Genomic DNA, 6000 nt, shown 5'->3' on the forward strand with positions numbered 1-6000 from the left:
GAGTGAGTCCAGCCAGGGTCAACAAAATGGCACGGCTGAGTCATAAACTTGTGACAAATGATAGGTTAGAATTTAAACATGAAGCCTCCGAGTTTTGGGGTGGCTTCTGATGCCCTAGAGGCTTGCTGGTACCCAGGGCTCTTCAACACAAAGGTTTACACCTCCCATCAGACGGTAGCCACTGCTAGGGTTCTCTCTCTCTCCTTGTGGCCCAGCAGATGGTTGGCACCTACTCACCAGCAGGTGTTGGCTGTGTGAAGGACAATTATGGAAGTTGCAGGATGGGGAGGTGAGGGGCCAGGCTCGCAGGGAGGGGTGAAGAGGGGCAGAGAGGGACAGACTCTCCCTGGAGACCACTGCAGAGGTTTCTCTGTGGCTATAAAGTGTAGTCACTCTTCAACTAACCAAACCTCCTACATCTGTTTCTATTCAACTAGTTCAACTTGACAAGAAGACAGGCTGAGTCCCGGTGGGGAATCCGTCGTGGTGAGCACCGAAGAGAGCAGGGCGCCAGGCGAGACCTGGCGGGTGAAAGGCCACCGGTCTCTCTCCAGAGTCTATGGGGGGCAAAAGACTGGAGGGGGCAGAGGGCTGTTTAGGGTCTGGTTCCCGCCCGCCCCCAACCCCAGGGAGACGGACCAGCATCGTGGCTACGAGCTTCGATTTAAAATCAGACCCACCTTAATTCACATCCTGCCTTTGTCAGCTCAGTGACTCTCCGAGCTCTGCCCCCTTAGCTGGCAGAGGGTCCCTGTAAGGATTAAATTGGGGAACAGGGTGACTGATCACACACTACCCCCCGGAACAGCAAGGATTCCATGGACAGCAGCCAGTACCATTTTTGTTATTGATGTTGTGCCTGTGTCCAGAGAAACTCCTGAGTTCTGGGGTGGGTTAGGGGTCCCAGCCAGGAAAGAAAGATGCATCTCAGGGGCACATCAGTGCTTACAGAAGAGCTCGAAAAGGGACGATTTGAATTGTTGAGAGATCACTGCAGGGTCAAGACCCCCTTGGGTTTCCTTGCTGCCGTTACCTGGGCTGTCACCACTGCATCAGGCAATCCTAATAGGAATGTCCTCAGCGCCTTCAGTTAGTGAGTTTATAAATCACAAGATTTTAAAAGGAAAAAGTGACAAGAAACAAGCAGAGTGGGTGCTGACCATTCTGGAAGGGCAGCCTGGGGTATCGATAGAGCCCTGACAATAGAGTTCCTAGGCCTTGGAGTCCCGGCCAGCTGCCACTGGATACTGTCCTCGGACGAAACACCCAGCTTCTGTGACATCACAGTACCTCACCTACAACTGGGCATAATTACAGCCGCTTCTCTCTCCGTCCCTCTCTGGAGTCAGGTGCGCAGCACATATGGCGCTGCTCATAAAGATGGTTTGAAATCTGTTCAATGCTGAGCAAATGTGTGGAGCCAATAATAATAAGGCTTTAGCGACTCCCACTTGCTGAGTGTTTACTACCTGCCGGTCACTGTCTCTCCACGGTGTGTCATCTCCTCCCTCGGTCTTCACAACGATCTTGTACAACGCGTTCACTTATTATCCCAATGTTGCAGTGACTTTTAATGTCATGATGTTATCCATCATGTGTTGCATTCCATGCCACTGTGCTTGGCTGTCCACGCCCCCAAACACTGGGTCATAAGAACGTTAACCCTGTGACTTGGGCTCTCTCAACAGCTTGGGTTGCTATGTGTCGTGTCTGGGATCAGCTCGGGGCGATGCGCCTTTGCCGAGATTGAAGGGTGCCCACTGGCTGCAAAACTGGTGATGGGATGGTCGTGCATGACCCCCCCCACCCACCCAAAGAAAAGTGCGCTGGTGTAACGAAATCCTGATAGACGGTTCCCTCCTGCAGATGGAGCACATGTTACAAGAAGGGGCAAATCCACACCAGCCGCTTGGATTTGGCGAGGCCGTAGGCAGACGTCCAGAACTTTCCACCAGCGCAGGGGCTGGGCCTCCTTGTCTCTGTGTAGAGTTAGCTTTGCTGGGCTTGTGCAGACAGGACTCAAGGCGATTTCCTTCTCTGAATGTCCCTTTGATGGCTCTTTGTCATTGTTGCCACCTCAACTGTCACTTGAGCTGAACATCAACAAGAGGAGAACTGCGTGATCCACGCCACATTCTTTTCCCCTGCTATGATTACACGCAGGTCAGGATTTCCCCCTCTTGTTTCCCTGATACTCTAAACCTCTTTTTTGGTCCATCCTAAATACGACAGCTGGACATCTGACACTGTTTCAGCTGTGGGACACACTGCTTGTACACCCTGGGCAGTACCGATTCTGTCACTGCTGGTAGCCCCATGTCCCAGGTCCAGACCCGTCCAGACAAGCTTGGATCTCCTCCATGACACCCCTGTCCCGACTTAGACACTGAGACACATGTACACGTGCCGCCCCAGGTGCTCGGCGACAGGCTTCGAGAGGTCCCAGGCTGAGCTCCTGCTCGGCACCTTCACCTAGTCTGTGCTTCAAGTTACACGGGAAATGGGAGAATTCAATACAGTTCTCGACTCCCAGCCACCTGCTAGCTAATGAGTGACATCATTTAACACTGTTTTGAAAAGAGAGATTTAAAGCTGTTTTGAAAACTGAAGGAAAAATACAAATGTTTGAGTGTTAAACATTTTGCCCAAATACGAAAATGTTAATGTCTTTTTATTATGACAGTTCTACAGGAACCGAGCTTCAGAATGCCTAGGGTTGTCAATGAAAATCTGAGCACTGAGTTTGGTAAACATTATGGCAGTAGAGACGCAGCTGAAAAATCAAATTTAAAGAAAAGAAATGAGAGGTGTTCGAGTTTCTTCAGATTTCCCCAAATTCACTCAATATTTCACTTTCTTTTTTAGTCTTTTAACTAAAATTTTTTAAAAGGCCTCAAATTCTCTCCATATCCTATAATTGTTATTTATTGTTTTCTCTGACTATAAAATATATGCTTTCAGGAGGAAATTTGGAAAATACAGAGTTGTGAAGGGTACAATAAAAATCACCCCAAATACCAAACCTTAGGAACAATTGTATACATATCCATATTATTTTGAAGCATACATATTATACTCCAAATGCTTAAAAACAAAATTTGGACAGCACTTTAAACAGAAAGTTGTATTCTGATTTTGTCTCTTAATATTATAGTTTTCAAAATAGGGGTTTTATTACTTTTATTTGTCTTTATTACACAAGCTTATAGATTCTTTATAAGAAAACCAAAAATACAGAAAATAAAGATAAGGAAATAAAAATCAGTAAAACTTCCTTCACTTGGAAAAGACTACTGTTATCTATTTGGTTTTTTTGTTTCTATTTTTATACACTTTGAATAAAAATAGTATTAGATATGTGTGTAAGTATATGTATATAAATATCATTATATATTTATATAAATTATATATGATATATATCTTATACAAGATTATTTAGCTTATATATTATAATTATATATAAATTTATATTTATGTAAGTTTATGTGATTATATATAATGCATATAAATATATACACATATACACTATATACATAGTTTACATAATGATTTACTTTTACAATAAATAGTATTATATAACTATAGTGAATAATATTCCATATGATCATTTTTATTAGCTGCATGGTGCTCTACAGTTAAGTAACCTAACAAATGATCTATTATCAGACAGTTAGATTGTCATTAGTCTTCTATGATTTTTAATGAAGCTACAAACATAACTTGTGGCTAAATATTCATGGAGACCCCCGAATAATTCATTTCTGAAATAATACATAGAAGTAGAATTTTAGGATCAAAGAATGAAAACATGATTTTGTTACGTTCAGCTGATATTCCGTTATATGGCTCTACCATAATTTACTTAATAATTTTCCCATCTTTTGACATTTCATACATGGCAATGAACATCCTTGAAATTTTTGTACTGATTATAGGTTGTTAGGATAGCTTTCTTGAAGAGGATATAGGGTCAAAGGACATGAAGTAATTAAAGGTTAAAATGGAAATTGCCAGATTGCTTATCTCTAGAATCGGGGTCTGAAGGAATAGAAATACACTATTTTGGTATTTTTCCTTTTTTTCTGTCTTAGTGAGACATACTAGCTACCAAAGTAACCTAATACTAATCCTAATAATTGTATGGGATGTAATGAATGGTTTGGAAAGTACATGATAAAACTGTGTGTGTGCGCTGGTGATATAAAGTCTTGCAAGAAGGGAGAAGAGAAATAAACATGGGAGTACAATGGAAGAGGATGAGATGATAAAAGTAGCATTGCTCACAGACACTCCAGTTGGTTGTAATGTGGATCGACCTGTACTTGGACTGCAGACCACTGGGATTAGCATCTTCAGATGATACTCCCTGGGAACCACACACAAACTGACTTGAGCAATTTCACGTGAAAATTTGGGTGCAAAAGAAGCAGAAGAAAAATGAAAGTTTCTGTCTTGGCATAGAGTATCTGAACTGTTAGTAACGGAGCTTAGGAATCTTGTTTACTTCCGGAATTTAGATCATCCACTTACATAGCTTACTTGGATTGAGAGTGTGAACAGTCAGAGGAATGATCTAGAGATTCTGCATGATAGTCAAGTTATCAGTAGTAAAAGTTTAGAATTTTAATGAAAGAAAAGGTCTCACAAGAGGTAACAGGCTAATGAAAACCAAACTGATAATCTCGTAATGCAGAATTTTCTTCTTCTCGCCCCAGATGTAGCTTCCTCAACACCGGTCAGCCAATTGCAGGAACAATGCACGTGGCAGGCACTGTTCTAGGATGTGGGCTAGATTTTGGAAATACTGAGAATTGAAAGCGAGGTGCTTGCCCTCATGGTCACATTTCAGTAGGCAGATGGATGTGTACACTGATGATTGCGTTACCATATAGCAGGTGTAGTGGAGGCTATACATAGGCTTTTAGTTCCTTTTTTTATGCTATTCCCTCACAGTAACTTTGACACCTGGAAAAATCTTATGCAAGGGCAAACAATACAGCTCGTTGAAGGCATTTGGAGTTTCCCAAGGTTCCTTCTGTGGGCTGTCTCTGAGGAGACATTACAGCCCTGCATCCCCAGCAAGGACCTATACTATGGCTTTCAGAAGAAAGTGCTTAGGGAAAATGAGAGAACTCAGGAGCTTGGCATAGACTTTCAGACTCTGCAAAGGAAAGGACAGACACTGTCCTTGCCTCTCTCTACGACATGGGTTGGGTGGGGCTGGCGGTCATGGTACAAGACAAAGGAACTCCGTCTTTCGCCCAGGTGGCCTCACCATGGCAGAAACGTCACATCCTGCGCTTGTCATCACACCTCACCGTCCACAATTACTCATCATCTCTACACAGACAGCCCTGGAGGAGATCATCAATTGCCATTGCAATTCAGCAGATACACTTCATAAATTTTAATTACATTCCCACTGAAAATGAATGGTCAGAAAATATAAAACATCTGCCATCCAGATCATTTACATTTTTCATACAATAAATCATCAACAACATCCAAAACCATGGCTTAAATCATGGGAGCATGTTAGGTCATGAAGAAGGAACGCCATTCATCGTGAAATACCTGCTTGGATCCCAGCCCTTCTTCAGAGTGTGGGAAGCAGGGCAAAAAGACTGGGGGGCACCCAACAACTTATAGATGTGGTGGAGAGCATTTTGGCCTAGTCCTCTTAGCTGTGAGTTCCCAGGTCTTATCTAGAACCTGCTAATTGATCTCTTTACTATATTGTGTCCATAGTTAAACAGGAGCTTGTTTAAGTAAAAGAATATTTAGCCAATTATGACTAGGAAAACCAGGCATTTATCACTCAAGTGGCTTGTTTATTTACCCTGCAGGTAGTATAAAGAGGCAGCTTCATTTTCAAAAATCCATTTTTATTAACATTATATTCATAAAACTCCCATTTGCCTCTAAGCATTTTCCATGTCATAAAGCATAAGGTAGGAGCATTCCATAGAGATGGGCCTCCTTGGCAAAGCTTGGCAGGCA

The sequence above is a fragment of the Balaenoptera musculus genome, chromosome 14, assembly GCF_009873245.2.
Source record: "Balaenoptera musculus isolate JJ_BM4_2016_0621 chromosome 14, mBalMus1.pri.v3, whole genome shotgun sequence".
In the NCBI taxonomy this organism is placed as follows: domain Eukaryota; kingdom Metazoa; phylum Chordata; class Mammalia; order Artiodactyla; family Balaenopteridae; genus Balaenoptera; species Balaenoptera musculus.